Source organism: Gavialis gangeticus, unplaced genomic scaffold (assembly GCF_001723915.1).
Source record: "Gavialis gangeticus isolate Ggan-Ray unplaced genomic scaffold, GavGan_comp1, whole genome shotgun sequence".
NCBI classification, from domain to species: Eukaryota; Metazoa; Chordata; order Crocodylia; family Gavialidae; genus Gavialis; species Gavialis gangeticus.
Window position 1 is genome coordinate 95,534,443 of NW_017729032.1, and position 9,257 is coordinate 95,543,699.

The window sequence follows — 9,257 nt, forward strand, 5'->3', positions numbered from 1 at the left end:
ACTTTTTTAACATTTATTTCCCATCTATGGTGTAGACAATTTAGAAGTTTTAGTGTAGCTGAACACAGAAACTGGAAGGTGAAGATGAAGACAGCAACAATTCTACTAAGCTAGCAACTTTCGCAACACTAAGTAAACATGCAGTATATACCCCATTTAAGTACAATTTTAGGCCCTAAGGAGAGCCATTTGAATATTTTTTTTTATACACAGAGTATCTCCTTGATTAGACAGGATCAATGAAAAATGATGGCTTTGGAAAGTATCAAAGAAATCACATAAAGATTCTTCTTCCTCCCCTGTGCTTCAAGAATATCTTTTTTATTTCCCATTTAGTGAACATTTTCTTGAAAGGTTAGACATGTGAACAGTTCACATCCATGTGCCCAACTTTTAAATAGATTTTAAAGACCAATGAATTGGAGTTCTTTCAACTCTGTCTTCTAGAACCGTGGTGCCCGTCCTTTGAGGTCAGCCTGGAATTCTTTTCATGCTTCTTCAAATCAAAATAGAAACTGAGCCCTGTATTGGTTTGATTTAACCTAAGTCATGCTCCATACCCAATGATATCAGGTGTTTTGCTGTTAAATACAGATAATTTTTAAGGATTTTGTGTGTTTCTTTGTTTACCATTTGCATTGGTTAGTGCAATTAGTTGCTAGATACTTCTTCATAAAACATCTAAGTTCACCTGGAAGCCAACATACTCATTTATACATACATTTATACAACATACATCATTTCCAGAAAGACAATAGCCTCCTCTTGAAGTACACCCTTTGAAAATGATAGGGCCACAAAAAAATAAAGGTAATGCTCACTATGAAGAATGATGACAAGAGTTCTCTTTGACATTTTATCATTTCCCAGGTTATATTCATTCCACCTAATAAACTTTAACCGTTCTGGCTAAAAATGCCCAAGTCATGTGTCTACTCCAGGTGGAATTGTCATGAAATAAAAATGGATCGGCTGTTTCTGGTAGCAGACAGAAAAAAGATTGTTGGGAATATTGCCTGTCCCAATGAAAATCTAACTGGATTTAAACAAGCTGTAACTATCTTAAAAACATAACTTTCACATAATCATACAATCTTCTTAGAGGCTGCTGCTGAAATCTCTGAATATGCCATCTGCCCTGAACATGCCCCCAGCCTCTGAGCTCCCTACGTGCCAACTGCACTGATTTTTCTGCCAGTCCCCAGTTGCGTATAATTCAGACACAAAACTAAAGCTCCAGAAGGGACACAGCAACATCACCACAATAACTTTTGGCCTGGGGAAGATGTCCTGGGCTGAGACCCAGGATGACATCATAAGTTAGAGCCTTAACTCTTTCACCAATTAACATTCATAGTTCTATGCATGTCACAGCCCCGGTTAGTGAGCAAGACAACACACCAATTAGATGAGACAACTAGCAGATTACCACGAGGTCACATCTGGCAGATCAAGGAATAGAACTCAGGCCCCAGCCCTCTAGCCGCACTGCTTTTTGGTATCAGCATGCCAAATCTGTGGGTTTGATCATGCTGTATTTAAATTATTAGCAAGCATTCATCTCCAGAGCCAGGGACAGAACCCAGAATTCTTGATTCCCAGTATCATTCTGCTATCCAGCAAACAGTGTGTAAGCCACAGGCAGAGTGCATCTTATCCTTCCCTGACAGCTATTTCACATAAAAGACTTGTTAATGCTACCAACCATTTCTTTAACTCAGGTATTAGCAGTCTATGCTATAAATCTACAGGTTCTTGGCTCCAGCACACCTAATGACCAGAGCTCCTGGTTTTCTCTAATTTAAAAAAATCCCCAATTTTCGGATTAAAAAAAGTAACCCAAAATCTGATGCAAAATTTGAGTTGGACAAATAAAAGATATCAGATTTGCCCAAACAACCTTGTCTGCCAATGTCCTTAGACCAGCGCAGCTACAACCTACACCCCAACCCAAAATCCATATTTTTTCATGATTAAAATGAAATGACACTAATATATATGTTACATATATACATATATATAACACATACGTGTGTGTGTGCTTGTGTAGTGGTGTTTCATTTTCATTACAGAAAAATGTGGATTTGGGGTTACTTTTTAAATCTGAAAATTGGGGATACTTTTTATCAGAGAAAACTAGGATCCCTGCTAATACCCCACATTGGGGTAAATAATGTACTGCATGACTGAATTTTTGTTCTTTCAGTATTTAAAAAAAATGAGATTAAATATTAAAGTGCTTTAAAAAGTTGTTGCAATTGCACTCAGAACCTGGGAAACAGTAAATTAGGGTTGCCCAAAGTGTACAACTTTAATTCCAATTGTTTGTACACTTCATAATAGTCTTTAATTACCTGATCTCACAGGACCCTATGCAACCAGTCATCTAAATGGTATCTCCTCTAAATTTTCAACTCTGAAAACTTCATGCTCTTTTAATGTTTTTAACATACATATTAATAATAATCATGATAATTAGCATCTTCATGGACAAATCTAACCCTTGTGTCTGCAGTTACAGAAGTCCCCTTGACAAATGAACAGATGCAGCTCCACCAAGTCTGCAAAAAAAAAAAAGTATGGAAGAGCATTACATACAGGTAATCGATAGGAAGCCTGAGGACAGGCTTCTGCACTGGGGCTCCCTGCAGAGTAATTTGTAAAGCAGAGGAGGGGAGGGTGTCAGGACCAAGTGGCACACAGAATCTCACCTTCACTTCCTCTTAGCTGTGATTCATCAGAGCAATAAAGGCTACTTTGACCCATAGAGCGAGGGAGACTTTCTGAAGTGAACTGTATGCTGAGGGCAAGAGATGGCTGGCAAGAGACAAGAAAAGATTGCTTCTCCTGGGAGAGATACCAGGCACCCTCTACACAGGATGGGGTGATCTCATTTTTTCAAAATGCTTCACAATCACTGCTGAGTTAGTTGTTCCTCTATGAACTAAATTGTACCACTTGTATTTCAACCAAGCTACACAGGAATGGTTTGGGCCATCATACCCCATAAAGACAATGAGAAAGGTAATTATTTGCATAAAGTGGAACCAGGATTAAAACACAGGAGAGGTAGGCTCCTGTTCTTGTGGTCAGACCACATTCTTTTTCAACAGATACAGAGACAGAAAGTAACTGTTACCTGAAAATACATGAAGTGACCATTTCATTTCTCATAGCTTGATCATGACTGGGCCAAAGTCTTGGCCACTATTCATGGGCCTCAATAAATACCTCAATAAATACAATGAAAGTCTCAATGACACACAAGGTAGTCAAACCGTATACTTCTGTTATACATAGCATAAATATTATGACTTTATAGCAAAGCTACTTTTATTCTTTGGCTCTTCCTAACCTAATTGTTTCACAATTTTTTGTAACCAAATGGTTTACTTGATATAATAAGTAAACCAAGCGTCAACATGGATTAATACTTTGCAATTGCATTTGCAAAACAAACAAATGCTACAGCATATATCAAAAGTGAACTGGATTAGTAACTTCTCTTCTGACCCAACCATAAGGTACACCAGATTTCAAGGCAACATCAATATACAGATTTTAAGGCACTTCGAAAAGTCAACCTCTAAACTGCGAGGTATGCTCTACAGTAAAGCTGGCAGGCTGGAAAGCACAGCATGACTTTATATTCTAAATGGATGCCAACCAGTTTGCCCAGGATTCCCACGTGACTATGTACTGCAACAAGATGCAGCTCTTCACAAGACTGTCAGAGTTGGGGCTTTTTTATGTTAACTAAAGCAATCATTTTTACATATTACTCTTATTTATGTTCTCATTTGAGAATGCCTTCAAACAAACATAAACTCCATGTTACTCAGCTGAGAAAAGACAGCCTAAATTTCAGTTACTACACTAAAATGCACACAGTACTCTTGACTGACTAAACAATGCTGGCTTCTATTAAGAAAGTCTTTTTACTAGGGTAAAAAGCCCCTGCTTTTTTCCTGGCATAAAGCCTGCCGTTCATCTTAAAGCTCATCTCTTTATTTTTCGTTGCACGGGAAATGAAGTCGTACTTTCACATTTGCACTTTCAAAACTCCAAGTCTGTCTTGCAGATAGAGCATAACATATTCTACTTAGGAGGACAGAAACAGTCATGACAACTATTTAGCACTATTTCTCCACTGCTTGCTATAAAATGTCATGCAGCTTTATGTTTTCTTCTTGGTTGGGGAAAGTGAGCATGCTTGTGCTTGCAGCTCCTCCTCTTTCAAGCACATACAGACTGCAACTGTAGTAAACAACCGCTAGTTCGGAGTTCAGGAGGTCAAGGTCTCAGCGCTGCACCACTACCAATTTTTCCATAAAATGAAATCTAATTTCTTGGAAGGGAAATTATTGCTATTAGAACACAGGAAGGTAAACCACAGTCATTTCCATAAAAAGCCCTACACTCAAAATACTTCATAGGCCACAAAAAAAAAAAGGACTGAAAAAATAATGTTAATTATATTCCCAATAATGTAATACACAAACTGCTTACTTCTGGGTGCCCATTTAGTTGATGTCTAAATAGAATGATTTTTTTAAACATAAACTTGTACTTTTGAAGAAATGTGACATAATGCAAAACCCTATCCTTTCTGTAAGCAGCAGGCCAGAAGGCTGAGTAGCAATACCAAAGAGCAGTGCCAACCACACAACTTTCACAAAGCAATCCTGCAGCTGCAGGATATTATGGCTCAGGGCAGGCTGGCACAAACAGTGGTCACACATTGTTTTTTCTCTGATCAGGAGCTGCATTCACTCGTGCTTTGTTTTCACAAGGGCTGAATGTGGCCAGACACTCACCCAAACCCTAAACCACATCTCTAGTGCTGATATTCGTGTTAGAGTTGTCTAGGCTTAATCCTGTTCCCAGAGTTAAATGAAATATTTTACCACTGCCATTGACGTAATAAAGGCCTTTAAGTAGTTGTGAAAGATGGTGCTCAGAAAGGCTCCCTATATTATTTTTACTACTCATTTGCCCTGTGGTAGCACCAGAAGCTGCAAGCATGGACTCTAATGTGTTATGAACTGTACATAGAATAAAAAAAGAGGGCTACTGCCCCAAAGAACGTACAATGTTTTTTATTGTCTCCATTGCTCTGCATCAGCACAGCCCAGGGCAGATGCAACCCCAAAATACTAAAGGATAAGGACCTTTTCTTTTAAAGTGACATTGAACTCAAACAAGTTCTAATCTGTTTCAACACAAAATTCTGACAGCCTTCTCTATACAAAGCATGCCCTAAAATGTTGGGAATTTTAAAGAAAATTCCTTTAAAATAAAAACACTGCAAGGATTTTTCTGTTCCCCTAATGAGGTCAGTGTGAGCCTTTGCAGCAAGGGAGAGTGGGCAGGCCTGAGAATACCACCATGACTACCAAACAACCCTCCCCTTCTGGCATGCCTGCCAGCCTCTTCAATAACAGCAGCAGAACCCAGAGAACACCTCCTAAACCCTAAACTCCTTTCCAGGACCAACAGAGAAGTAGCAGGGAGTAAGGAATCCCTCCTCTAGTTTGTTAAACATCCACATGTCATGGGAAGCTGGGGCCTAAACAGGAGAGCTCCCCACCTCAATCCTGCACAGAGGGACTGGAGGAAGCAGATTTGCACAATCTACCTGGTTTTATTCTCTCGCTGGCTCCATGTTTGGTACAGAAAGAGAAAGGACCCAAACCACATCTTAAAGCTCCCATTGCTCCCAGCCATAACAAGGTGTCAAGGAAGGTGTGCTCTCCTTTGGCTGCTTTGGCTATCCCTGATCAGCAGGGACCCTGGTTTACTCTGATTTTTTAAAAATCCCCAGTTTTTGGATTTAAAAAACTAACTTAAAATCCACATTTTTCCATGACTAAAATGAAACACTGCTATATATAGATATCTCTATATATAGATATAGAGATATCTATATATCTATGTATTAGTGGCATTTCATTTTAAATCGTGGAAAAATGTGCATTTGAGGTTACTTTTTTAAATCCGAAAATTGGGGATTTTTTTAGATCAGAGAAAACCAGGATCCCTGCTGATCAGGAGCACTGTCCTTGTCCCCAGTGCAGATAGAACAGCCGCTCTGCTGCTATTGGTAAAACATCCAGCATGACCTGGGTGCGCATTCGAGCTCCCCGGGAGCAGTGAATGAGAGTGATGTCATCAGGCTAGTACAGTCAGAGCAAAATGACCAACAGCAAAACAGACTGTATACAGACACTGCCAAAGCCACAAAGAAAGTGAAAAAATACAGAACATTTCATTTACTAACATCTTACAGCAATGATGATCATAGGGAGCTCTTGTACATTAAGACAGCCTGGAGATTTTCAAGTTGACTGCATCCCACTGGAAAGCTTTTTTTTTTTTTTTTTGCTTTTTTAAGCACAAAAGCTATATAAAAAGCAAGCAGTCAGACTGTATTTACTGTAGCTTTACATCATTAATGAAATGCTATATCGCCTCATCTCTAATCTATTCAGCATAGTTACTAAGTCTACACTAGAGACTACTTTGCTGTTCTTATTACATTTCAGAGTTGGAGATCAACCAGAAAATGGAGCTCATGCACCAGTGCTATAAAAAAGGAGCCTTGCAAAGTTGTTGTGAATTATCTACCTGATATGGCAAAAAAGCACAAAATACCCCCCAAAAAACACACCACACCATACACATTTATTTCGTGACTGATAATGGAACAGAGATGGTTTACTTATGTATTCAGAAAAAAAAGTCTGCCACAGGCAAGTCAAATTTTACATACCGATATAAATCATGCAACTGAACTAAATTGTTTATCATTCTGATCTTACAAAAAACTGCTCATCTTTGTTCTGATTCTGAATGCATCAAATTCATTTCTGAACATAAATTAATTTTTTCTGATGACAACAGTAGACACTGTATAACCAAGGTTTGAAAAGTGTTTCTTGAAAGTGAATAAATATTATGCTTCTGTGAGTGACAGAAAAAAAAATCGGAGTAGCTGAATACACCCAGTGTTTAAAAGTGACCACTGCTATTCACATCACAAACTCCTGAACCACCCTGTTTGTCATCAGCACCAATTTCATATCAGACCATTTACTTATCTGAACAACTCTGTCCTCCAGTAAGAAAAGGGAAGGGAATGGTTTAGGTGGATTTACAGGGTGACGTTTGTTTGACTGGCACGTCTGCTATAGCAGTTCTATGCACATGCTTTTAATGTAAATACGAGTATTTGTTTCCCTAGCAGGAATGTAACTACAGAACAGTAATTTTCTTTAAATAAGTAATTTGATGAAAGCCAATATTACTCACTGACTTTTTTTTTTAAATTACCTTTGCTGAACGGTACTTTAACAATCCGTACAGTTAAATTAGTGAGAGTGACAATATCAACTGCACAGACTGTTTATCCAGATTACACATTCCACCGTACTTATACTTTAACTGAACACAGTCAGCACTTATCAGTTGAATTAAAGTTATTATTTACTCATAAGGTATGCAGAGCAGTTAGCTTTGCATGGGGAGAAGGAAGAGTCAAAGGGAGAGATGGAGGGAATACAACACAAAGGATCAGGTTATTTTTCCCCCCCAAAACAATCAATTTAAATATGCCATTAATCAGATCTGGCATGTTGCCTTTTTGTTTTTGTTTTTTTTTTGCCCTCCATATAAAAGTTCACAGAAAGTTCCAATAGCAGTTGTGTAACAAACAAAATCGGAATCGATTCTTCCTGCATAGAAGCTGCTCGCATGAATACAGACTAATGTCACCAAGGTCAGCACTCACTCATCACATTACAGCAAGCTTATAAGAGATCAGTGGTGGCTCCCAAGCTGAGCCACTCTTCACAACTGGCCTCCATGTAAAGTTCTCCCTTGTCAACTCTGGCTCAGTCCACCTTAATTGAATATAACAGCCATAGGCCAGCCCCCGGCTACTTCCATGAACTATGCACTGTTGCAAGTGACAGCTACACATCATGACTACCAGAGACAATAATGACTATAGCACTAGGACCACTATTAATGCCAACAGTGTCATCTTCATCTTAACCCGTTACTCTCCACCTCTTCCCAATACCATGCAGGCAAATAAAGGTTCAGAATGGCAAAACAGTGCTGCAAACCCCAAACCCAGCCGGACATTTCTTTCTTTCCTTGCAATGCCGGGATGATCCGGCTAAACAAAACCTGGGCTGGGATGAGCTAGCTGGGGCTGGTCCTGCTTTGAGCAGGGGGGTTGGACTAGATGACCTCCTGAGGTCCCTTCCAACCCTACATTTTCTATGTGCTCCAACACTTCCACTCCCTGGAACCTACTAATGTACATCAATCTGCATTATGTTAACCTGGGGGTTGTATTTATTTTTCTTTTCTTTTGCATCCTTGCTGGGAATTTAAAGCACATGGATTTGTTTTGCAAAAGAGCATCCCAACCCCCCCCTTCCCACCGCCACCACCACTTGCCCCATTCAAAAGAGCAGCCTGCCACCCATCTGAAAGGATCCCACTCCAGCTTATGACAGAAACAGACAGGCGGAGAGAGATCGCACGGGACGGCCAAAGAAACAAAAAAGACAGAACTAAAAAAAAAAAAGAGAGAAAGAGAGAGAAAGGAATAATAATAATAATAATAAATAGTAATAATCATTTTTAAAAAAGGAATGTTTATTCGCATAAGAAATGGAAGAGGCACAGACCTGACCAGAAGCTGCAGAGCAGGAGAGATTTGTTCTCTTTGCCTTTACACAGTCTCCCCTCTCTCTCAGTCCCTGGCACGCACACACACCGTGTCACACGCAGCCATGCACACGCACGCACACACGCGCACACACACACACACACACCAGTCTCCCTTCAGCGGCTCTAATGCAGCTCTCAGGAAATGAATGGGGGCACCACAGAGAACTGTTGTACTTGCAAATGACTTCCCCGCATCACATGATGGGGCTGGAGGCAGGGTGGGCCGGGGGGTGGAGGCTTGGCAGATACAAGAGGGAGAGGGACAGGCTGGGGGGGGCGGAGCAGCGCTGGGGGCCCCCAGCTCGGGGCCGGGGACTGGGCTGGGCTGGGCTGGGCTGGGAGCGGGGGCTGGGCAGGCAGCCCAAACAAAAGGGGCCCCTTCCTCCCCGCCGGCAAATGCAATGTGAGCCGCGCGGCTCAGCGGGACCCCCGCCCCCACGAGGAGGTGGAGGAGGAGGCTTGGTGGCCGGGCAGGCCCGCGCCCCGAAGGGTGGTGAGGGGGGAAGGAGGGC

At 40.8% G+C, this 9,257-nt stretch overlaps 1 protein-coding gene across 5 annotated transcripts in view; it reads right to left on the bottom strand.

The window, feature by feature from the left end:
- Nucleotides 1-8,924, bottom strand: part of KLF12 (Kruppel like factor 12) — a 443,110-nt gene extending 434,186 nt beyond the window's left edge. For all 5 annotated transcript variants that reach the window (XM_019524876.1, XM_019524879.1, XM_019524878.1 and 2 more), the window contains exon 1: nucleotides 8,703-8,924. The gene's annotated coding sequence lies outside the window, so the exon portion shown is untranslated. The remainder of the gene's footprint in view (nucleotides 1-8,702) is intronic.
- Nucleotides 8,925-9,257: the final 333 nt, after the last annotated feature.